Here is a 27,658-nt window from a genome sequence, read left to right as displayed (position 1 = left end):
AATGTCTAACGTCGAAATGTCACAGTCTCACAACCTAACAAGGCAAGTTTCCACACATGATCAGCTAATTCTACTTCCTCATTCAGAAACTCGTCGTCTCATCGCTTATTTATCATTTGAATAGCAAAGCAAGATTGAGGCTAACATTATTATGTTTTAAAATAATCGACTTTCCCAAATTTAAAAGGAAGCAGAAATAACGAATTGTGAAAGATTATTTTTTAAAATGTAAAATAAAATTGAAATTTTGAATGATTACGTTTTTTTTATTCCAAATGTGATCGATACTTGTAAAATATGGAAATGTCTTAGGCTTTTCTAGGGCAGCTTGGTTGATTTTTATTGGGTCTTCATTGGAACGTGATGGTTGTTGAGTGGTGATGATTGTTGTGTGGTGATGGTTGTTGTGTGGTGATGGTTGTTGTGTGGTGATGGTTGTTGTGTGGTGATGGTTGTTGTGTGGTGATGGTTGTTGAGTGGTGATGGTTGTTGAGTGGTGATGGTTGTAGGGAGGTGATGTTTATCGGGGGGGGGGGGAAATGATGTTTGTTAGGAGGTGATGTTTGTTGTGATGTAAAGGCTGTTGTGATGTGATGGTTGATGTGATGTGATGACTGTTGTTGTTCTAACAAACTTATATCCAACAAATGTACTATAACCACAACAGAGACTGTTCCAAAGATAGAACATAAAAGGCTGATCTAACCAAATTTGCGCCTGCTACAAACTAGCTTCTCAAATCAGATCAGGCATACTTTTTTCTGACATTACTAATTGTTTTTAAAAGGAAAACGCACCTTAAGGGGAATTTAATTGGCGACGAGTAATGTTTTAAGGAACGAAAATCATACATCGTAATTATTAAATATTTTCCGGACTGTCGTACACACACTTACCAGTGTTTCTTCCAGACTTTTTTCTCCTGGGGGAGGGGGGGGGTACTTGAAATTTTCGGGGGGGGGTAGACTTTCTTCGGGGGGGGGGGGGGCGGACACTGTTAAATGTATATATTTTCTATATATTCCATTTCGTTCGGGGGGGGGGGGGGGCAGTAGACTTTCTACGGCGGGGCTAAGCCCCCCCCCCCCCGAAGAGATGCCTGGAAGAAACTCTGATACTTACGTACACACACTTGCACACACACTTGCACACACACAAACAACATATATATATATATATATATATATATATATATATATATATATATATATATATATATATATATATATATATATATATATATATATATATATATATATATATATATACACGGGGGGGGGGGCGCCAAATTGAAAATTCGCCCCGGGTGCCGGGTGGAGTCGCTACGCCTCTGGTAAACATCAGTTGAAATGTGTTCACGTATTCGTACATGGTGACAGAACCTTTTTAGAACCATCCTGGTATATTAAAACCTCTCTCTAGATTCCCATCATTTAAACATTAATTGGGAATAATCGATTAAAAACAAAATACAATTTTATGCATTAAAAAGCAGGCAATAGAGCAATTAAAAATACGGATTTCTCTTGAAGCGAAAACGCGTCAATGTAGCACACGCCGATATCAGTGTCAATGGTGTCATAATGTCACTGTCCACCTTGTGTCATAATGTCACTGTCCACCTTGTGTCATAATGTCACTGTCCACCTTGTGTCATAATGCCACTGTCCACCTTGTGTCATAATGTCACTGTCCACCTTGTGTCATAATGCCACAGTCCACCTTGTGTCATAATGTCACTACCTTGTGTTTAAAATGTCACTGTCCACCTTATGTCATAATGTCCATACCTTGTGTTTAAAATGTCACTGTCCACCTTGTGTCATAATGTCACTGTCCACCTTGTGTCATAATGTCACTGTCCACCTTGTGTCATAATGTCAGTGTCCACCTTGTTTTTAAATTGTCACATTCCACCTGGTGTCATAATGTCACTGTCCACCTTGTGTCATAATGCCACTGTCCACCTTGTGTCATAATGTCACTGTCCACCTTGTGTCATAATGTCACTGTCCACCTTGTTTTTAAATTGTCACATTCCACCTGGTGTCATAATGTCACTGTCCACCTTGTGTCATAATGTCACTGTCCACCTTGTGTCATAATGCCACTGTCCACCTTGTGTCATAATGTCACTGTCCACCTTGTGTCATAATGCCACAGTCCACCTTGTGTCATAATGTCACTACCTTGTGTTTAAAATGTCACTGTCCACCTTATGTCATAATGTCCATACCTTGTGTTTAAAATGTCACTGTCCACCTTGTGTCATAATGTCACTGTCCACCTTGTGTCATAATGTCACTGTCCACCTTGTGTCATAATGTCAGTGTCCACCTTGTTTTTAAATTGTCACATTCCACCTGGTGTCATAATGTCACTGTCCACCTTGTGTCATAATGCCACTGTCCACCTTGTGTCATAATGTCACTGTCCACCTTGTGTCATAATGTCACTGTCCACCTTGTTTTTAAATTGTCACATTCCACCTGGTGTCATAATGTCACTGTCCACCTTGTGTCATAATGTCACTGTCCACCTTGTGTCATAATGTCACTGTCCACCTGGTGTCATAATGTCACTGTCCACCTTGTTTTTAAATTGTCACATTCCACCTGGTGTCATAATGCCACTGTCCACCTTGTGTCATAATGTCACTGTCCACCTTGTGTCATAATGCCACTGTCCACCTTGTGTCATAATGCCACTGTCCACCTTGTTTTTAAATTGTCACATTCCACCTAGTGTCATAATGTCACTGTCCACCTTGTGTCATAATGTCACTGTCCACCTTGTGTCATGTCACTGTCCACCTTGTGTCATAATGCCACTGTCCACCTGGTGTCATAATGTCACTGTCCACCTTGAGTCATAATGCCACTGTCCACCTGGTGTCATAATGCCACTGTCCACCTTGTGTCATAATGTCACTGTCCACCTGGTGTCATAATGTCACTGTCAATCTTGTGTCATAATGTCACTGTCCACCTTGTGTCATAATGCCACTGTCCACCTGGTGTCATAATGTCACTGTCCACCTTGAGTCATAATGCCACTGTCCACCTGGTGTCATAATGTCACTGTCCACCTTGTGTCATAATGTCACTGTCCACCTGGTGTCATAATGTCACTGTCCACCTTGAGTCATAATGTCACTTTCCACCTTGTGTCATAATGTCACTGTCCACCTGGTGTCATAATGTCACTGTCCACCTTGTGTCATAATGTCACTGTCAATCTTGTGTCATAGTGTCACTGTCCTGCTGGGTGTCTAGTCCATCAGACTGCGATGATTTGTGAAGAGATAGAGTACAGCACCTGGCAGCGACACATGACAAGACCTAATGCAGACCTAGTCTGCTGACATGCTGTGTCAGCCAGACAACCTTGGGATAAGCCAAACACAAATATGACAGGGATCAGATCCCTTGAGATCCAGGGATTACCGCCCCTATCATAGCCGCAGGTTGTCTGTCCCTCTCATTCTACCTCAAGTTAATGTCGACACAACGTTGGATGCATGTTTTGATAAGGTGATTGTCACAAAAATATGAGAAGATGAAGGAAGATGAAGGTGGGGTGTGGAAAGGATGGGGTAGTGTGGACAGGGATTGGATGGGTGGGCATGGTGGGCATAGTGTGAGCATGGTGAGGTGGTGTGGGCACAGTGAGGGGATGTGGGCATAGTGAGGAAATGTGGGCATAGTGAGGTGGGGTGGCATGGTGAGGTGGGGTGTCATGGTGAGGTGGTTTGGGCACATTGAGGTGGTGTGGGCATAGTGAGGTGGGTGGCATGGTGAGGTGGTGTGGGCATAGTGTGGTTGTGTGGGCATACTGAGGTGGTGTGGACATAGTGAGGTGGTGTGGGCATAGTGTGGTTTTGTGGACATAGTGAGGTGGTGTGGGCATAGTGTGGTTGTGTGGGCATAGTGTGGTTGTGTGGACATAGTGTGGTTGTGTGGGCATAGTGAGGTGGTGTGGGCATAGTGTGGTTGTGTGGACATAGTGAGGTGGTGTGGGCATAGTGTGGTCGTGTGGGCATAGTGTGGTTGTGTGGACATAGTGAGGTGGTGTGGGCATAGTGAGGTGGGGTGGGCATAGTGTGGTGGTGTGGACATAGTGAGGTGGGGTGGGCATGGTGAGGTGGGGTGGGCATAGTGTGGTGGTGTGGACATATTGAGGTGGGGTGGGCATGGTGGGCATAGTGTGAGCATGGTGAGGTGATGTGGACATAGTGAGGTGGTGTGGGCATAGTGTGGTTGTGTGGACATAGTGAGGTGGTGTGGGCATAGTGAGGTGGGGTGGGTATAGTGAGGTGGTGTGGACATAGTAAGGTGGTGTGGGCATGGTGTGGTGGTGTAGACATAGTGAGGTGGGGTGGGCATGGTGGGCATAGTGTGAGCATGGTGAGGTGGTGTGGGCATAGTGTGGTGGTGTGGGCATAGTGTGGTGGTGTGGGCATAGTGTGGTTGTGTGGACATAGTGAGGTAGTTGACACGGAGGGAGGGTGGGTGTACTGGGGCAACTGTTCAAACTGTGGAAGCCACAAGACAGTTCTAGCGAAGAAAGCTTTGATGTCGTGTTGAGAAAACATGCCCTAGGCAAGACTCCAGGCAGGTATTGATTTGATCGGCAAATTTAATTATCGATCAAAGCTAGTAATTATGACGCCACCCCACGCCCCAGTTGGAACGAACCAATAAATGAAAATAATTGAAATGAAGGGAGCAAAGAGACACAACTCTTTACAATTTCCTGGCTAGAGAACAGCCAAGGGAAACAACAAATGCAGGAACTCGGCCAGAATAAATAACATGGGAACGAGAAATCTGATTGGAAAATACGGATCGGCAACATATTTAGACTGACGAAAATAAAGGTTGGATGTTGTCAAATCGGTAACCAGTTTCAAAATCTGGGAGAATTTAGCAATAAGATACATTAAAAATATTAGACAAAATCTAGATGTAGATAGATATTTCTCTGATTATTTTTATTTGGCAGTATCTGATTTCGTGTTACTTGTGCAGACAGTGGATCAAATGTCTAATGACGTGACAAAATGTTGCAAGCATCTATTGACGCGATGATGGGGGTAGGGGAGGAGGGAAGTAACAAGCACCCACTCAGCAAACCTCTGGAACTCGAACTGCTAATGGCTAGTGGGTTCGATTCTTATTTAATTAATTCTCTTCGTCTATCCACGTTGTTGGGATCAGGCAAATACATTGTCAGCAGATAGGCAAAAATGTAAGTATATTAGCAACAGCTCTCTACGAAGGCAGAAAACAATTCTTTCAATAAAGACAATAGGGGCAGGTAATGTTTATAGAAATCTGACTACAACCTACCACATTTAATTCAAGATTCCCCTACTGCCATACAAACAACTAATACAAAAACTAGTCGCTACATGAAATAACTTATTTAATTTACACCAACTAAACGTCATCCTCCTATCACTAACACCCTCCCCACCGACACAACGCCAACCCGTCCGCCCACCTTCAACCACTATCACCCTCTCCACCCACATAACGCCATCCCGTCTACCCACAGGACGCCCACCTTCAACCACTATCACCCTCTCCACCCACATAACGCCATCCCGTCTACCCACAGGACGCCCACCTTCAACCACTATCACCCTCTCCACCCACATAACGCCATCCCGTCTACCCACAGGACGCCCACCTTCAACCACTATCACCCTCTCCACCCACATAACGCCATCCCGTCTACCCACTAGACACCCCCCTTCAACCACTATCACCCTCTCCATCCACAAAACGACAACCCGTCCTTACACTAGACGCCATCCACCCCACTTGTTTATCACAATGAACATTTTCTTGACAAGAGCGACACATTATAACATTAAAATGAGAGAACAAAGGAAATGACAGACCAACATCGTACGTTTATGACAGACTGTCTGGGTATTGAAAAAAAACGAAAGCCTGTGTTCTTGAAAAATTATCTATAAAAGAGTTTATAAAATTCTGTTCCAGTTTTGGCATTTGATATTTCTTTCAACAATCTTAAATTCTCTCTCTATCATAATTTTTGCGTTTTGATTTTTTTTTTGGTGAAAAATTGCTTCAATGAATTTTCTTCAACAAATGTTTTTCGCTTGACTTGCCCTAGAATTTTTCAATTCTCTCATTTTTTGTGTTCCAAGAATGAATTATTTAGCTGGGATCTCTAATTTTGTTGCATCTTCCTTGAAGCAAACAGCCACAAACAGCCACAAACAAACAGCCACAAACAGCCTATGTACTGTGTCAACTCCCTTCACCCAGGACACAAAGGCTGGACAAAAACTTGACACGGTAGAGAAAAAAAAAAGCTCCCATTATTGATCCCATCCAACGGCCGGTGGAACTCGATATTATACAACAGTATACAATTTCGCTCTTTACTCATTAAGCGATTTAACTTTAAATAGAAGCGAAACTCCCGGGCCAAATAATATTTCATTTCATTTGCTCAAATGTAGCTACCGGGGAGAAGATAAGCGTGACAACTTGGAGCAATCTTTATGAGTGGGTATCATATAGAGGGGCTCGGGTTTCAGAACAATGTTCTAGAACAAGTTACAGAAACACGTATATATTTGTCTGACATTTGATTGATTTAGGTAAAGATTTTTCTAACATGCAGCGTCAGGTTATAGTTCCTTGAGCCACATACCACACTAGCCATGAACCATATTGGCCATGTCACATTGGCCATAAACATATTGGCCATGACACACTGGCCATAAACATATTGGCCATGACACACTGGCCATAAACATATTGGCCATGACACACTGGCCATAAACATATTGGCCATGACACACTGGCCATAAACATATTGGCCATGACACATTGGCCATAAACATATTGGCCATGACACATTGGCCATAAACATATTGGCCATGACATACTGGCCATAAACATATTGGCCATGACACATTGGCCATAAAAAATATTGGCCATGACACATTGGCCATAAACATATTGGCCATGACACATTGGCCATAAACATATTGGCCATGACACATTGGCCATAAACATATTCGCCATGACACATTGGACATAAACATATTGGCCATGACACATTGGACATAAACATATTGGCCATGACACATTGGCCATAAACATATTGGCCATGACACATTGGCCATAAAAAATATTGGCCATGACACATTGGCCATAAACATATTGGCCATGACACATTGGCCATAAAAAATATTGGCCATGACACATTGGCCATAAACATATTGGCCATGACACATTGGACATAAAAAATATTGGCCATGACACATTGGCCATGACACATGAACCATGTACCAGATAGACCATGTAATACACGGTTACTATATCACCATTCACATTTAGATTAACCCATGTCCTCGTAGTTTGATCAGCCTTTAGACTAGCCTCTGTCTTACATATTTAGATAATCCCATGTCATCACAGATTAGCCCCTGTACATCTATCCTTACATGAAATGTGTCCCTGACCTGATATAGATTAGTCCTAGTCATCACAGACTAGTCGTGTCCTCCTACTGAGATTAGCCCTACCCATCACGCTAGGGTTCGCCTTCAAACAGCCCAGTCCACCAAAGAACTCTTAAGCCTGTAAAATGAACGAACAACTCTCGCCAGCTTACTTTGATCTTTCCATTTCGCAGCGAGATCCGCCGGCCTTATTCAACCAACTCCGTTTAACATCCAATTAAAAAAAAAAAAAACTAAAAAAGCGAAATGAAAAATAACTGTTCTAACAACTACGTCACATGACAAACTCACAAGCGTGCGCGAAGGTACAAAAACTGGAGGAAAGAAATGTCATGTGGGCTGTTGACGTAAATTGTCACGTGGCTGCCTATTCTCGTCTGCTAAGCTTTTAGAATCTATTGTTTAAATTGTAATTGAATATACTTATAGCGTGGTCCGCCCGAATATGGTTATCTACATCATTTCCTGACCATTACGTCACTACATACCCCCCCCCCCCCCCACCCCCAGTCTAGAAAAAAATTCATTTAAAAAAAATCTTAATTGTCAATCTACAATTTAAAGAAAAAGAACATGAGGAGGCAAAACTGAAAAACAAAGAAAGGAAATCCCAATAATTCTTTTTTTATTTAAAAGAGAAGGCGTATAAGAAAACTAATATTAATATACATGGCCTGCCTAAATGATTTAAATATATTTTTACCTTTGAGGTAGGACTCCAATTCTTAGATTGTACGCTAGTTGTTCGCAAGATAAAGCTATCACATTGTTCAATGTATAGGGGCACTACTACACTCTGATTTTACTGGACAAGGTCAAGGTGTTATCAATTAGGGCACTATTCTTTTACGCCGAGAGGAAACAAAAACCTTTTGTGGAATCCTACAAGCAAGAAGCGACTTTCTAAGAGAACTTGGCTTTTTCATAGCTTATAATAAATGTGATGTTCGCCAGTAAAGATAAACTTAGTGAAAGTTCATTGTAACATAAAGGCGAGAAAGCTCAATCAATAAAACAATCTACGATAAGATTTTAAAAATTAGATACATAAAACAATCCAACATTGTTTGTATATTAGAGAAAATACAGAAGAATTTAAATCACGGGAGAAAACAAATATTGAAAAGTACATAGCTTTTAAGTTTACCAGAACTTTACCCTCCTCCCACATACACACACTCAGACACACACACACACACACACACTCAGACACATAGTCACACACACTCTGCTCTGTCCAAGAGTCGCGTCCACCTACACACGAGAAAGGCGTTTTGATTGCCATGGGTTAGAACGTTATGCTCGGGGGTAAACCTTGGAACCGGAAGTACACAGCGTGACGTCATTTGGATCAAACGAGAACATGGCATTTGTTTTCTCATTTAAAACAGATCAAACTTCTATGAATAATTAATGTTCAAAGGTGGGGTTCGCATTTATCTAAAGTCATTTTTATATTAGCTTTGTTATGGAGGCGTCGTTTTCGTGCCGGGGTAATTGTAGTGGAGAAACCACTAATGACATTATATATATATATATATATATATATATATATATATATATATATATATATATATATATATATATACAGATAGAGTGAAGCAACATTTATAAGTGTTTAATCAATGCGTTACTATTCGTGTATTTTGAAAACAAGTGTGACATTGTTTTCAAAAACTGAGGGAACCATGTCGGCGCCTTATTTAGTTATTGGGGCCAGCTTTGCCCACACTACCGTGTGTGTAGTATATATCGCTATATGTAACTAACGTAGGCGCCATAGTGCTCACGGGGAGCCAGGGATGCTACTGGTCACCCGACCACCGGCGGATGCGCCTGGTGTAGTTTGAACATGGAATCAAGCTGTACTCCTGACCCTCTTACGCCCATTCAACGGATGCCGGGTGTTATGACAGCCGCTGGGAACACTGGGCACCAAATGGCACCCGCTCGGGCACAACCCTCATGAATTTTTGTGTTTCGCAAAAACCTTCCCAGGATTATTCTCGTCAACTTTCCAAAGTTTCATGGCAATTGGAAGAAAGGTGTAATAATGCGTTTTTATCGGGGAGCCCGCGCCAAATCGCACCCTGTTGGGGAGCCGGGGGACGCACCTTCGATTTAGTGAACGCTTATAGTAGCCCATCGCAACCATAGTGTTTGTTGCGTCACCTTCATTCAGTGCGTACAACTAGATCGCAACAAGGCGCGATGGGTACGCTAGTATGATATAAAATTCTAAAGGTCTTACAGAAATCGGAAATGGAGCAAAGTACCTCACTATAAAGCCCGAATTTTCCGCTCTTTAATACACTCTTTACATAGAATAGAAAGTAATATAAATTACCTAATAGTTATGGGTTTTTTTTTGTGAAATCGCAAGTAGCGTAAAGTAATATTTCCGGTCAGCAAAAATCACACAAACTTTGACAGAATCGAGAGAATAAGATTTTATACTTAAATAGGTTTATATGAAATTCCGACATCGTAACTCAAACAGTACTAAATTTATTGGTATTTTAGAAGCCAGAAATAACTTAAAGTGCCACTTCTGGGTACAGAAGGTCACTAAAAAATTGAAAATAATTAAAGTATAAGATATTGCACTTATATGTGACATTTCGTCCACCTAACCTAAATGGTCCTCAAGTTATTGGCTTTTGAGAAACCGGAAGTAGAGTAAGTACCACTTTCGGTGTAGGAAAATCGCTCAAAAGCTGAAAGCAACCAACACATTCAATACTAATGTTTGAAATGTCGTCAACATACCTGAAATGGTACTCAAGTTATCGTGCTTCCCGGCTCCTAAAGGTGTAAGACTCCGATTTTTTTGAAAGATTACAATATATCCTTCATATTCGATAAAGTGGGGAGAGGAAAAACGGCGAAACTGTCAAAACTTCAATTTAACTTCAAGGTTACAACACTTCCTCTATACCCAGAATACGAAAAAGTATCAATAATATCATAAGTTAGCCTGCTTTTTACTTAAATAATAATAATTCTTACTTTAATTTTTGTATTGTTAATGGCACGGTGCAGAATGACTTAAAACATTGGCCGATATCTAGAACGTGCTAAGTAATCACGCTAAATATACATCTAAAGTGCTTGTTAAAAATTCAAGAGACGAAATCAAATGGAATGTGGTTGTTTTTAACAAAAACCTGGATTAAAAGAGCTGAAGTAGGGTCTAACCCAATAACAGATAACTTAGATATTAGACACGCTAGAAATAAATAAAATGAAGCTTTGTAATGGAGATATCGGATCTGCTCAGACGATGTTAATTATTGTGTATCAACTTTTGCTTAGGCTCTTACTTTAACACGGCTCACGCTTTATAAAACTTTATTGCTTTTTTCAAATACGTTTTCAAGTTTTTTAAAAATTTATTTAGTCGTACGTAGCAATACACACGTTTTTTTAGAGCCGCTGAGCGAGAGATGAAATACGAGCAAAATTTTAGATACGAGGAGGCTGGTATAAGGGTTTTTAACGTTTTAAAAAGAAGTTTGAGGAGAATAAACACCTTGAAATAGCTAGGACTAGTGTTTATTGACTCTTGCCTAATTCATTTCCGCAAAAATCCTTAACTGAAAGCTCAGGTCTGCTGATTTCCATGGTAAATAAACTTAATAAATTAGTTAATTTCTTTACATTCTCTTTTAATTATTTTATATATATTATTTAAAAAAAAATTCTAATTATAAAACGTAATAAAACCAACATGGGTGACATTTTGAAGGCTGGGACGGATAATTGAAATAATTTTAAGTAATTTCACGGGGGAAAACTGATTTGAGATACGAGCAATTTGAAATAAGAGCCAGGTTACAGAACGAACTAAATTCGTATCACGAGGTACCACTGTATATACAACTAGTACTTGTCCTATATATGTTGACATAAGATGTGAGCTGTGGTCGCCCTATTCACAGAAAGATACATTGCCGCAGTACCCACTAGCTGACAGAATATCAGCACACATCAAGCTATTACTTTTTGTTAGCGTTGTGTTGTTGTTTTTTTTTATCATCTTAAAACAATATTTTTTTGTTTCAAATCCTCAAGTTTCAGGTATGGCGGATGTGGAAGACAGCGTCACTAACAAGCGCTTGTTTGGTCGGAGAGCAACTAGTCGTTACTAGTGCTCAATTATCATAGCTCTCAACGGTGTAGAGGCTAGTGCAAGATACCAAGTGAATCCAATCTAATGTTCCAAATACATTTCTAGCACTAGTTGCTAGACTATTCTTGTTGTTGGTACTTTGCTGAAGAATATTTGGTAGAGAAAAAATACATCACTTGTACGTTAAATAAAATATCGTAATTTATGTACTGATTTTATGCGTGTGTTTGTATAAACCCAGTTAGCTCTCATAGTGTTAGTAACAATGGCTATACACCAAATACGATGTTTTACAATTTTATCCAATGACTGTAAAACATTTTATTGTATTCAGTTACGAGTGAAAATACTTCAGATCATTTACAATTAAAGATGACATTTTCTGTCAAGAAAGATAAATGTAATGGCACTAATGACTAACTTTTAGCGTCACACCATTCATTGGTCTTTACAGAATGGAGATCACACCTGCACATTCAACGCTCAACTATGCATATTAACACAACCAGGATTTTAGCATTTTCAACTATAGACAGCTAATATATATTTAGTAAATGAATTATATTTTCAACTTTATGCACATTCAACTTCTCAGTCAATTTCCACATTAACAACACCCCTGATTGTGTCCACAAAACACAAACACCTCTGTGTATGTCCACCCATCGAACTTGTGACGGCCCCCTCAACTTTACTTCAAGCTCCATCTTTACCTTATCAAGGAAGATGTTTGCCACATGAGCTCATCAAAACATGGTACATGTCTTGTAAGTGCAGCCTATATGTACTACAATGTCTATGTATGAAATCAGCTACATGCACTTTAATCAGCGAATAGAAAAGTGGACGTTGTTGTATGGTTTAACTTTAACAATCTGATGCTCTGAAAAAGTGAAATACCTAACTATTCGTCGAATCGAAATTCCGTCATTAATGCCACAGCCGTATACTAAAAATAAAATGCTAGCAAAGTTCCGTATTCGTTTTATTTTGTATGAACGCGATATAGACCAGAAAGTGCATTTCTATTATTTTCATTATTTACAAAGCAAATACATTCATTATGCACTTGATAATTAAAAACGTGTCCACTTTCAGAGATTGTGAAATTGCGAAAGGTGTGCCTTTTTCTGTTGAACATTTGATTCATTTGAAGGTAATAATGTGTTGCTGATTTGTGTACGGTCAAGTCTGATGTCACAACAGTATAACTTTATGTATGCTTGACTGTACGTCAGATTAAGCGCCAGCTGAACAAAAACGTGTTGATGTCCTATCATCAAGCCTTGATTTACCTCCACACTTTCTATTGTCGAATTCGACTTTTGTTTAAAGATTGTTGTCTCGAGTCTGTTGCCTGACCTGTTAGTCAACATATTAAAACAATTAAAAAATATATATCGTGAGATCTTTTAATTATTATTTTTTTTTGCGTTTTTTTTCCCATATTTACTACGTTCTAATAATACATCATTTAAGGAGTCGACACACATCCGCTACGACTAAAAACATTTGCTTTAAAACTCGAACAGTAGCTCGCGATCAGTGAAGGTAATTTATTTGCCCCTAATTGGGTTTATATTCATGCATTATCATCCAAGAAGAAGGTATCTGGAAAATTTTAAAGAAATCGCTGGAATAAAAGTGGGTCAAAACTGAGTTTTAAGATTTGCTACCAATCCCCAGATATTGTAACAAAGTAAAAGCTTGTTATACATTTCTGTCTATAATAACGATAAAAGATTTACTTCCTGTGTTGAGGCTTAAAAATTCTCTGTCGAGCTTCCTGCACTTGTGTATCATGTTTCAAATAATAAAGGATGTATTTTCATTCTATTATTTACATTCCTGGACAACCTGGTCTGTTTCGGGTTATATTTTTACTTTTAGGCAGTTAATGTTTGTTATCAACAAATAACATGTTTGATAGCTTGGAATTTTTCTTTTGTTTAAATTCTTGCTTTGTTCAGCTGGGTACCTTTCAAATTCAGATTTAAAAAGTAGGCAGGGATGTAAATATTGAGAAAATCGATGCTGTTAAATACACGCTAAACCAACGTATTTTAATCAACTTAATTTAAAACTTCTTTAAAGGCAGGAATTATTACAATATGAAGGCAAACATAGTTTTCTTGATGTAATTCCAAAAAAAAAAAAATACAAACAAAGAAACCCAAACAGAATGTGTATGGCATGATAAGAGACATGTGACGTGGAAGAAAGTGTCAAGTTCCATGTGGCCACGCCGATGTTCATGCACTCCACAGAGAATGTTCCACTTTTTCAGTCAGTCACCTGATAACCGATCACGCGTGACGTGTACACTCATGTCGAACAGCTCGAGACGTAGTGCAGCGGTTATGTCTGTCAATACATCGGGGACGTTTGTTGACACGCCGTGGCTGAACTGGCGGGGCTGTGTCAAGATCTGAGGCCGGGCTTCACTCAACCGTAAAGAAGGAGGTTAGTCGCGGCCTAGTCGACGGCGGTGTCGATCCAGCGTTAAGGTGACGTCCTGTGGCGGCTGACGGAGACGTCCTGTGGCGGCTGACGGAGACGTCCTGTGGCGGCTGACGGAGACGTCCTGTGGCGGCTGACGGAGACGTCCTGTGGCGGCTGACGGAGACGTCATGTGGCGGCTGACAGAGACGTCCTGTGACGGCTGCCGACATCAAGCTTCAAATTGTAGAAGACTTTTGTTTCGTTAAAGTGTGCATTGAGTGTCCCACCAATCGATCTAAGCTTCGATCAGATGAGTCGACCCGTACGTTTTAATATCCGGAAGCAACATGAGAGTAGCATTAGAAAAGAACTATAACAGAATGTCTTGATTTGCACACAAACAAGATCTCTGGGTAAATAGCTGTGATAGTCACTCACTGGTGCCCTGCTGTATCAGGTTCAAATGACACCACACAAACCCACTGGTCGCTATCGGTTCAACAGGGAAAGCGTCTGGCATTACATAAGAGCTCCAGTCCTCTTCTATTTACATCAAGAGCTTGGAGGACTTTCGAACGCATACATTTCAAGTCTTGTCAGCCACACACACAAAAAACATCGGACAGTCTATGACAGGAACCTTTCCCACAAACACCCACCGATGTTTTCAACTCATTTCTATTCAAAACAAATGGAATGTGACGAGCGGGGGATTTTAAAAAGCTACCGATCCTGCCTCATCCGTAAAAGATACCTTCACTAAAAAGTTCAAGTGCTGAAATGGGGAAAGTTATTTATAGATCTGGGCCATAGTTTCTAAAGCAATTGGTAAGTTGTTAAATATGGCTGTAACAAAGCTCAGGGATCTACCACAACACATAGCCAGACAGAACATTACAGAGCCCCACGAGAACATTACAGAGCCACACGAGAACATTACAGAGCCACACGAGAACATTACAGAGCCACACGAGAACATTACAGAGCCCCACGAGAACATTACAGAGCCCCACGAGAACATTACAGAGCCCAGCCATATTTCTCTACGTACGTAAAAAGGCTCTGTGCTCTACTAGAGCTCCAAGTAGGTAGTCCAAACTGGCGAAAAAGTGCGTTTTAGGGTCAGTTTTTGCGGTTTTCAAAAAAAAAATTTCACTACTTCTAGTTGTCCTATAAGAATAAAAATTATATGTCAATAAAGTTTAAGTCTTTATCTGCCGTAATCTGGTATTTTTATATCTGTAACACATGTTTGAATGTGTTTTATATTTGTTTGAAAAGTATCAGTTACGTCAACAAATTTCACCGTTTTGCGTGTACCGATCGAACCCACACTGTTTTATTTGGTCGCGGCTTCGCGACGAAGCATCGTAGAAGCATAATCTTAATGTCATTTTAAAGATCGAATTCTAGGCTATCGTTTGATGTATAAATTGAAAAAATAACTTGTTTATTTCATTTAAAAAATACAGATTTTAAACTTTAAATGACGATATATACACGGAAACAAACTAATTCTGTTTCAATTTTTACACCGATGTAAAGTTCAGTTTTATAACTACTTTGTGTTGTAAATTCAAGTATTTCTGATTTACGGTCGCGAAGCCGTACCCCCAATAAACATATAACCCTCGAGTCGACTTTCAGCCCCGAGTAAGTTGCTCGCCGAACGGTTTTAAAGGTTGACGACCGATGATGCTAAACGGATTTTACCCTTGCTAGAGCCTTCAAACAAGTTGTAAGTATCATTTTTAAAGTTTCATTTCCATTTTAATAAATGAATTTTAAGTTTGAATGTCAGTTTGGTTTAATTAGTACACGTTATTAATGTAAATTTAAACGCTACAAGTCCACGGTTTTAGCGGGTGAACTACGCTTGTACACAGGGTGTGTTTAGACGTGAAGCTATTTAATTCAGGACATTCTAGGGACTTAAAATATGGATGCACTTAACTATTAGATGCTAGTGTTTACTAATTCTTTAAAATCTATTGACTGGGATCAATGATAGGGTCGTATTACTACAGTTTATCTGGACTATCACGTCAAAATTATGAATCGACAAATTCAAAATGGCCACCAGACTATCCTGGTTACTATGTGGACGAACTCAATTATTTACAGGGAACGAAGGTTAAATACTTATAAAATACTAATGAAACACGAAAGAAATTTATAATTATAATAACTATACATTTTTATCAATGTATTTAAAACAAAAGACACTAAATTTGAAGGACTAATGTGATTAATTTTTTTATTTTCTGTTGTGCACTCTGATTCTGATTCCCCTGCTGAATAATGTGAAATGGTCTGCGCCAGTCTCCTTAATAAAATGTACAGATCAATTTTTAGATGGTTGTGCAATTTATTAAGATTGTACATGTTGTGACTTAGTTTTAAATGTTATATTAGTTGTAAGTGTAAGTAGTACTAGTAGTATTTCTCATTATTTATTTATTTTATATGCATATAATAGTAACAATGAAGGACAGTTAAGTTGTCCTATAGGATGTTGAGAACCACAGTATGGCATCTTCATCATTGGATATCTCAACCATTGTGGGACAAGCAACGATTATTTCAAATTTCATTCAGTAGAATTACTCTTAAAAATATATATTAAAAAATATAAATTACTTTTAACAAAAAGGTGTTTTCAGGCTTTTTCATATGTTTCCAGTTATAGTCATAGGACAAATAGTAGGCCTACACAATAGGCTAGTAGTAAATTTAATTATATTTTATTAATCACTAAATCAATTGTTCGTTCCATAGCTGGAGACATTTACGGTGGCCTATCCAGAACTTTCCTTACAAGGGAAGGGAAGAAGGCCAAGACCCCACTCCCCCCTCCCCCCTACAATTCCCAAAACATATTACTTACTCTTGATGCTCCACAAGATCAAGGTTGAGGGAAACAAGACGTACAAAGATGTTCCCCCAAAACTGTTCCCCCAAAGCAGTTATCAGGTTTGAAAAGAAACCAAAGCATGTGGCATCAACTGCTGCATCACTTGTAGGCATCACGTCTTTATTAAACTACATTACATTACATTTACTCTACTAAATTTTGATTCTGTTTGTCCTGCACTAGTTAACTGTGGTATTTTTTTAAATAATATTTTAACTCATGTGATTTTTGAAAATAATTAACACATTTTTCCACGTCGATGTTACCAACACAATAATTTTAGAGTTATTCCAAAGCAAAAAAAAAAAAATTGAATTTTTTTTTTTTTTATGAAAATAAAAGTGACCAAAACGCATTTTTGTCATTTTCAATTATTTTTTTACCTTAGAAAGACTCATTTTAGATGACTGAAAAAAATTGGGCTTATATATTACAAACTTTGCAGCAACTTTACCAATTTCCACACTTCTATGTTATTTAGTTTAAAAAATATGGGTTCTCAAAAATGGCACTTTTTGAAAATCAGTTTTTTACCAAATTTTGCTTTTTTAAAAATCGCATAACTTTTTTATTTATTGAGATATTTTTATAAAATTTGTGGCATAGACCTTACAGTTAAAAGTTCTTTCATGACATACTCACTCCAGAAGTCTGCAATCAATAGTTAATTTCAGTTTGGACTACCTACTCCAAGCCTTCCTGGTTTATGTACTTAACAAAAGCGTAGGGCTCAATCAAGATAAAGGTTCTACGGAAAGTGTGTGTTGTTGTTCATCTATATTGGATGTTGGATGATAGATAGGTTGGCTGTAATTTAAAATATCCCCATCAGCTGTATGCTGAAACGTTTAGCACTGAAATTGACATGTAAATTTTGAATGTGAGGACCGTTGTCCCACTAAATGCTTCATGTAGAACCCATGCTGGGAGGGTGTGGGTGTCAAGTGAGGCGGGGATCAGTGCCGTCACACAAGGGTACACATGAATGGGTTCCTGCATCTCATCACCAGATTCATTATCTCTGAAGATAGGACTCACTGATAGGGCCGTTATTGAGCAATGGGGACACCAGTGAAAGATATGACAACGTTATTGGACAATATGGGGTTTTCATACAGACATTAGATAAATGATGGGATTTCTTACGGGCTTCAGGAAAATGATGAGATTTTTATAGACAGGCAGATGATGGTGTCTAAAAGGGAGGAGTGTGGGAATCTATTTATAGGAGTATTACATTGATTAGAATGTGGGGCTTGATGGTTGGTGTTTTGTAAGGCAGATCAAACCACCGACCGGTCTGTAGATGTATGTACTGTTTTAACATAGGATCTGATGACAGGCTACGCCAGAATGTCAAGATGGCATGTCGAGATGACATTCAGCACAGGTGCAATGACTAAAATGACGTGCGTAGAGACAGACGTTTAATTAGTCGATTCATGACACCAGGGAGTTGGGGTGGGCAACTAAAAAAAAAACGTCTAAATAAATGTAATTACTGGTGTCATGAGTAATGGAGCCGCGAGGTCAGTTAACCGTAGTACAACCCTGACGTCAGCCAACCGTAGTACATCCCTGACGTCAGCTAACCGTAGTACAACCCTGACGTCAGCTAACCGTAGTACAAACCTGACGTCAGCTAACCGTTGTACATCCCTGACGTCAGCTAACCGTAGTACATCCCTGACGTCAGCTAACCGTAGTACAACCCTGACGTCAGCTAACCGTAGTACAAACCTGACGTCAGCTAACCGTAGTACATCCCTGACGGCAGCTAACCGTAGTACAACCCTGACGTCAGCTAACCGTAGTACAACCCTGACGTCAGCTAACCGTAGTACAAACCTGACGTCAGCTAACCGTAGTACAACCCTGACGTCAGTGTAAGTAAGAAAAATAAAAGCAATGAGTCGAGAATGTTGATATGGCAGAGTGGCAGAGAAAAAAGAGACAATGACATATGAGGTGGTCACACCTAATCAGCCGTCAGAAGTCAAATTACATTTGTGCATGCGCTCTCAGGTTGCTCTCACGTGTACGTGGGCGGGGATGAGGTGGGTGGGTAGATCAGCCGATCAGATTTATTTAAAGCTAGATAAAAAGGTCAGATGGTTTCTCCGTTGGGAAATATAAAAAAAATCGAGTTTAGCGTTTCAAGGATGAAAATAATATCTGACTCGAATGTGTGAACTTAAAAAGAACAACACGAGCAGACAAACACTCCACTTACCCAGCCACACTCTCCCCAACCCCAACATTTAACTACGCGTTATGCAAATGAGGAATGAATTTAATTTCTCTGTTTAGAAAACAGAACATACAGACACCCGCTGGGAGACCGGACACGCATGAGTGACGCTAGAAACGTTGTCAACATTCAAGGATTTAATTTAGGTAGAGCATGCGAACTGTGCTTCAATTTGTCAACATTCGGGTATCACTTAATGAATGTTTCACCAAATTGTGAGCCAAGAATAAATTAAAGAACATGCAAACTCACAAGAAGTTAGCGTATCTCTAATCTCATTTACCGACCCAATTGTTCTTGACGTTGAAAGCACTTCCTGTTGCCAAAATTGGAAGAGTCAGCACTGAAAGAAATGTTTGTGGGAGAATTCTAACAACCCACAGCTGAACTTTACCAAGTTTAAAAATGTTTCTAATTAAAACTTAACGAACCAGAAAAAGACAAAACTGTGACGCATTAATGTCACAGTGACATTTTGTTGTGGGTTAATTTAATGTCTTTTCAAGATGGGAAATCACCTGTTAGCTGTGGAATTAAATATAGCTGTGTGTAGATAATGTAATTTCTGTCAGCAAAGGAAGCTGACCTAAGGGGCAGAATAAACAGCTGTGATATGTGCAGCAGAAACAGTCTATACTTTTATCAGACGTGATGCACCCATTTAGTTGGACTTCAACATTAACCTAAGCCAGAGGCGTAGCGCCCCTTCCCGGCGCCCGGGGACAAACTTTCGATTTGCACCCCCCCCCCTCGAACTTTTCATTTGCACCCCCCCCCCCCCTCAAACTTTCAATTTGGCGTCCCCCCTAAGGTCGGCGCCCAGGGACATATGTCGTCCCCCCCCGCCCCCCCCCCCTCGCTACGCCTCTGACCTAAGCACTTAATTTAACGTTTAAACATGGTTACGGCATAGTACGGTTTCCGACACTATTAGGTATAGTTAGGGGACCCAATATATCATTCGTTTTAATAATCACATAAGGTTTGGCCGTGTGACCAAGTCACATAAACGCATGTGGTTTTGAGCTACTTGTGAGACAGTGTGTTACTACATTGGAAACTCCCCCCCACACACACACCCCAAACGTGACGCGGGGCAGTCCCCCACTCACAAAACAATCACTTGGGAAAAGTCTAATCGGACATTCCCCACACCCTTAACAGTTTGATGGGACAGCCCCCCCCCCCCTCCCCTTACACCACTGACATTCACTTGGGACAGCCCAGCACATGACCAACTGTCACAAGGGACAGTTCCCTCCACCACACAATCAACAGTCATATGGGACAGTCCAACACACAATCAACAGTCATATGGGACAGTCCAACACACAATCAACAGTCATATGGGACAGTCCAACACACAATCAACAGTCATATGGGACAGTCCGACACACAATCAATAGTCATATGGGACAGTCCGACACACAATCAACAGTCATATGGGACAGTCCAACACACAATCAACAGTCATGTGGGACAGTCCAACACACAATCAACAGTCATATGGGACAGTCCAACACACAATCAACAGTCATATGGGACAGTCCAACACACAATCAACAGTCATATGGGACAGTCCGACACACAATCAATAGTCATATGGGACAGTCCGACACACAATCAACAGTCATATGGGACAGTCCAACACACAATCAACAGTCATGTGGGACAGTCCAACACACAATCAACAGTCATATGGGACAGTCCAACACACAATCAACAGTCATGTGGGACAGTCCAACACACAATCAACAGTCATATGGGACAGTTCAACACACAATCAACAGTCATATGGGACAGTCCAACACACAATCAACAGTCATATGGGACAGCCCAACACACAATCAACAGTCATATGGGACAGTCCAACACACAATCAACAGTCATATGGGACAGTCCAACACACAATCAACAGTCATATGGGACAGTCCAACACACAATCAATAGTCATATGGGACAGTCCAACACACAATCAACAGTCATATGGGACAGTCCAACACACAATCAACAGTCATGTGGGACAGTCCAACACACAATCAACAGTCATATGGGACAGTTCAACACACAATCAACAGTCATATGGGACAGTCAAACACACAATCAACAGTCATATGGGACAGCCCAACACACAATCAACAGTCATATGGGACAGTCCAACACACAATCAACAGTCATATGGGACAGTCCAACACACAATCAACAGTCATATGGGACAGTCCAACACACAATCAATAGTCATATGGGATAGTCCAACACACAATCAACAGTCATATGGGACAGTCCAACACACAATCAACAGTCATGTGGGACAGTCCAACACACAATCAACAGTCATATGGGACAGTCCAACACACAATCAACAGTCATATGGGACAGTCCAACACACAATCAACAGTCATATGGGACAGTCCAACACACAATCAACAGTCATATAGGACAGTCCAACAGACAATCAACAGTCACATGGGACAGTCCAACACACAATCAACAGTCATATGGGACAGTCCAACACACAATCAACAGTCACATGGGACAGTCCAACACACAATCAACAGTCATATGGGACAGTCCAACACACAATCAACAGTCATATGGGACAGTCCAACACACAATCAACAGTCATATAGGACAGTCCAACAGACAATCAACAGTCACATGGGACAGTCCAACACACAATCAACAGTCATATGGGACAGTCCAACACACAATCAACAGTCACATGGGACAGTCCAACACACAATCAACAGTCATATGGGACAGTCCAACACACAATCAACAGTCATATGGGAAAGTCCAACACACAATCAACAGTCATATGGGATAGTCTCTCCCACCACCAAGTCACATGGGGCATTCCCCACACAACCCACAGTCACATGAGGATTCCCCACACACTAAACAGTCACATGGGGCAGTCCCCACACACTCCAGTCACATGGGGCAGTCCCCACACACCCAATGTGAACTACTCCTCCAGTTATTTCAACAGTCACGTGTTACTGCTACACATTGGCCTATGTCCACACACGTGATACGGGGTTTGAAATGTTTTGTAATCCTCCTTGTATAATTTATTAATTAGATTACATGTGGATTTTTAACATGGTATTTATCAATCACTTTCTATAATGTAATTTTAAGTTATTATTTTTTTTATTGAAGAGCGAGTTGTTAATTCTTCTTTTTCCATGTGTCCCTTCAAAACTCAATATTCTAAGACTGGTTTTTGTTTACTATGTACAAATTAAAAGATCCAAATCTAGAAGAGAATAACTGGAGGTGTATCAGAAATAGCCAGGGGGATGGGGAAACATTCGAACAACGGGAATTCCCACAAACTAATTAACTTCCAGCAAAACCAAATAAGAAAAAATAAAACAAATTTCATCACGTAACTGCCCCGTGTTGTTTTTGTTCCAGTTTAATGTTTGTGCTTTTAGCAATTTTTCAACACTTAAAATCTAGATAGAAATTATATTTTAAAAACATATATAAATCAAAACACTTTTTTTAAAGTTTAGGCTTTTATGGGGCTTACTTTAAAATGAAAGGTCGATAAAACAATATATAATTATTTTTTCTGTGTAAGTGTAAGTATTTATAATTTATGGGGCTTATTTCCAAATGAAAGGTCGATAAAACAATATATAATTATTTTTTCTGTGTAAGTGTAAGTATTTATAATTTATGGGGCTTATTTCAAAATGAAAGGTCGATAAAACAATATATAATTATTTTGCCATTATTGGACTTTCAAGAAAATAAAGATCGATGAAAAATATTTTTTGTCAAAACTAACCAATATCTTTTCCTTCTTAAACTTTTTTTTCTTTCCTCTTTCTTAAAAAGTGAGTATTGTTTATGATATTTAGGCCTCTAGTACAATTGTTGATAACTGTAGCACATTTTCTGGCAAATGGCAGAATGTCGATTTTGGTTATAACACGTACCAAATGTTGGATCAACTGTGCCAACCCTAGCTGACTCCATTTAAATCTAAATGTGATGTGTTTTATTGTTGAGCGTGGACAAACAGTCATCAACGATCAGATGTTATCTATTATATAGACATCTAATGTCGCATCATGTCAGCATTCCTGGGCAATATTGTGTTGTTTAAACAAAAATACACTAGCTGGAAGGCTTTGGCAATCGCATACATTCTTTATTTATTAACTTGTTGTTGTTTTTTTTTTTACACGAATGTGTGGTTTTATAGAAAGAATATGGACATTGATCGTCAAGTAATGTGTTTAAATGGGTAAGACACAAGTCTGAACCACGCGCGCACACATGCCCACTGCGATGAAACATTTTTCCTGCCATGCCAGCGTCTGTCCCGGCACACAATTGTACAGGTTAAATACAGATCACGTCTGCTCCCGTGTTTGCCCGGGGATGAGTTAGCTCAGAGCTTCGAGTGGATTTGTCCAGCTAAATACAGATGTCAAATGTTTAGGGGATCGCATTGGGAGGGAGGGGACTGTCGTGTGCCGAAGGACTTGTGACTCACACAAGATAACGACAGAGGAACGTAATTTTAATCGCGAGATCTTCTAACTGGTGCAACGGAAAGTATAGAGTAGTTGAAACTGGCCAGGCTCATTATTTAATAGTGTGACATTGTTTCTGTCAAGTATTCAATGGTGTGACATTGTCTCAGTCAAGTATTTAATGGTGTGACATTGTCTCAGTCAAGTATTTAATGGTGTGATGTGACATTGTCTAAGTCAAGTATTTAATGGTGTGATGTGACATTGTCTCAGTCAAGTATTTAATGGTGTGATGTGACATTGTCTCAGTCAAGTATTTAATGGTGTGACATTGTCTCAGTCAAGTATTCAATGGTGTGATGTGACATTGTCTCAGTCAAGTATTTAATGGTGTGATGTGACATGGTCAAAGTCAAGTATTTAATGGTGTGATGTGACATTGTCTCAGTCAAGTATTCAATAGTGTGACATTGTCTCAGTCAAGTATTCAATGATGTGACATTGTCTCAGTCAAGTAATTAATGGTGTGATGTGACATTGTCTCAGTCAAGTATTCAATAGTGTGACATTGTCTCAGTCAAGTATTCAATGGTGTGACATTGTCTCAGTCAAGTATTTAATGGTGTGATGTGACATTGTCTCAGTCAAGTATTTAATGGTGTGACATTGTCTCTGTCAAGTATTCAATGGTGTGACATTGTCTCTGTCAAGTATTCAATGGTGTGACATTGTCTCTGTCAAGTATTCAATAGTGTGACATTGTCTCAGTCAAGTATTCAATGGTGTGACATTGTCTTAGTCAAGTATTCAATGGTTTGACATTGTCTCTGTCAAGTATTCAATGGTGTGACATTGTCTCTGTCAAGTATTCAATTGTGTGACATTGTCTCTGTCAAGTATTCAATGGTGTGACATTGTCTCTGTCAAGTATTCAATAGTGTGACATTGTCTCTGTCAAGTATTTAATGATGCGACAAATTTCGCTACATATGCACCCAAATGTCGCTACATCTACACCCAATGTCGCTACTTCTACACATGTGTGTTTATATACATATTTGTATGTGGCTACATCTGCACATTATGTGACTACATCTGCACCTGTGTGTAAAAACCCAGGTTAAACAGATACATGCCAGTCGATTGACATGGTGCATGCTCAACATACAGGTCTAGTGGTTTCAAAATTTGCTCACAAAAATAAAAACTTGAAATCTGAAAACTTATTTAAATAAAATGTACATGTCAGCCTAGTGAATTCGTTGGCAATGCTAACGACGTTACCGTATACCAGTGGAACCCTAGCTCAATGCCTAGCTCAAGCCCTAGTACAACTGAACTAGGCTAGCTACTCCACCACATCTCCCTATTTATATTCACGTGCCTGACGTTTCCACGGATTTTATTAAATATGATTCAACATTTTAGTGGCAAAATATAAAGGCCGCAATATGTAAACTAAAAGTAAAAATGAAATGTGCAAATACACACACAAACTTGATATTACGTCCGTGAACATTTGTAAAAAATAATTATCGGCCGATTTGTATGGCTTTGTCCATGTAAGACACGCGGCGTCTATTTTAAGCTAGCACGAGTTTATTGGCTGAGGGTCCCACCGTAATGAAGAGCCAGTCTTTCATGGAAGCTGACGTTATATTTGTCTTCTTATTCTACCTGCATTATGTGAACGCCTACAGAATTTGGCTATCCTCTGGAAGAATTGGCCTAATGACTAGATATCAAGTTAACTCGTCAGAATCAAAGAGAAAAAAACAGATTGTAAATACCTTGTTTCAACACTACAAAGGTATTATGGTGTGGAAAACTATAAATTATAAATTTAAAGCCAGGCAAGAAACAGTTAAAATTAGATAAAAAAACAAACAGCGAACTAGAGTCAACAGGTTATGTGCCTAATATAAGAACAATACCAATCTAACATTGTACTTTGAGAAAAGCTGCTAAATAGGCTGCACACGTTTCACACGTAGCATACCTTTATTTAAAAAGGAGAGATAATTTATTTCCAAATCGCTAACACTATTAAAATGAATTTTAGAAATGGATGTATAATAATGATAAGAGAAACACTTAAGGTGGTGTATTAGGACAAAGTGTAACATAGAGAATATAATTAGAGTGGGGTTTGGTTTGTAATTTAACCTCACAATAAAGTTTCTTTAATTCGTTCGGGTAAATGAAAAACCTGTTTTGTTTGCGCGAGCTTTTCCATGAAATATGAACTTTTAATCTCCGCAGCAACAAGTCCCCTTGGTTCGACTAGAATTAATCAGTCAACAAATACTTTGGGACCCCAAACATTGCGACACACAACACACTGGGAACCGCTTTATGATTGATGGCAACACATCTTGACACGCCCAGAATTATCCTAGTCATTGCCACAAGTCAACAGCCACAAAGTCGCAGTCATGCAGTCAAACTGACTCGGTCACACTGTTAAACAGTGACCCGTGAAACAGTGACTCAGTCATATAGTGACCCACTCAAACAGTGACTTAGTCATGTAGTGACCCAGTCAAACAGTGACTTAGTCATGTAGTGACCCAGTCAAACAGTGACTTAGTCATATAGTGACCCGTGAAACAGTTACTTAAAAATGAAGTGACTCAGTCATATAGTGACCCAGTCAAACAGTGACTCAGTCATATAGTGATCCAGTCAAACAGTGACTCAGTCATATAGTGACCCAGTCAAACAGTGACTCAGTCATATAGTGACCCACTCAAACAGTGACTTATTCATGTAGTGACCCAGTCAAACAGTGACTTATTCATGTAGTGACCCAGTCAAACAGTGACTCAGTCATATAGTGACCCAGTCAAACAGTGACTCAGTCATATAGTGACCCAGTCAAACAGTGACTCAGTCATATAGTGACCCAGTCAAACAGTGACTCAGTCATATAGTGACCCACTCAAACAGTGACTTATTCATGTAGTGACCCAGTCAAACAGTGACTTATTCATGTAGTGACCCAGTCAAACAGTGACTTAAAAATGAGGTGACCCAGTGACTCAGTCACACATTTTTCACTTGAACAATCACAGCCATATATTGAAATCAGTCAAGCAGTCACAAGTCGTTTTGGTTTCGAATACATTCGTCTTAAATCGGATAACGTTTTCCGGTGTGCGCTGGTCAAGTATCTTTGACTGGACGGAAGTTAACTAACGCCTTGGAGCGGACGTTGGTCAACCGAACAAAAAGGAATGAATCTATTTGACTTGTATCCAATTGGATGAATGCTTCCACATCCACTAGGAATGACTGACTAACCTGAGGCAAAGAAATTCACCGAATCACGGAACGTGTGAGACAATGACGCAGTTATCCCATTAAGCTGTAAAAACAAGAGCGTCCACCTACCAGCTAGGCTTGGATGTTCAAGTCACCAGAAGTCCAAGAAGAAAACTTGGATATTTCAGCACTATCGAGCGTTAGTCCAAAGAACGACACTGTGGAGCGTATCCCACCTAGGTAAGAACTGAGACGGTGAGACAGAAAAAGTTGACACACACCTTTTACCTGTTGCATGACCTGCTTGGGCCTCTCCAGGTGTTTTCCTACTCCACACAGACGTGTGTAACTCCATTACTGCTACACGTGAACTGCGCTGTCACCTGGGTTTAAACAAGAAGTTCGCGTGAACTGTAACTGACTGCAGGTAAAAATGTGTTATTCTATAATAAAAGCCGGGAAATAATCAGTTAAGAAACTATTATAAAACTGATGTGGGTAATAGGTCAATGATTAATCGTTTAGTAAAAATAGGCTGAGTAATTTAATTTGGTTAACGGTGAATACTATTTTTAAATTCTAACTTAATAAACCGGGAGTGATCTCCCCTAAACTTTCTCGAATATTCTTATATAAAACAACAGGGAAT

At 39.6% G+C, this 27,658-nt stretch overlaps 1 protein-coding gene across 1 annotated transcript in view; it reads right to left on the bottom strand.

The window, feature by feature from the left end:
• Window positions 1-27,280, bottom strand: part of LOC131947287 (uncharacterized) — a 96,970-nt gene extending 69,690 nt beyond the window's left edge. Inside the window, exon 1 of the mRNA XM_059308452.1 lies at window positions 27,139-27,280. The gene's annotated coding sequence lies outside the window, so the exon portion shown is untranslated. The remainder of the gene's footprint in view (window positions 1-27,138) is intronic.
• Between the last annotated feature and the right edge of the window lie 378 nt (window positions 27,281-27,658).

The sequence above is a fragment of the Physella acuta genome, unplaced genomic scaffold, assembly GCF_028476545.2.
Source record: "Physella acuta isolate Inbredline_101_S28 unplaced genomic scaffold, ASM2847654v3 ptg000591l, whole genome shotgun sequence".
NCBI classification, from domain to species: Eukaryota; Metazoa; Mollusca; class Gastropoda; family Physidae; genus Physella; species Physella acuta.
Note: the sequence above shows the minus strand (reverse complement) of the source record. Positions and strands in the feature narration are given on the sequence as shown.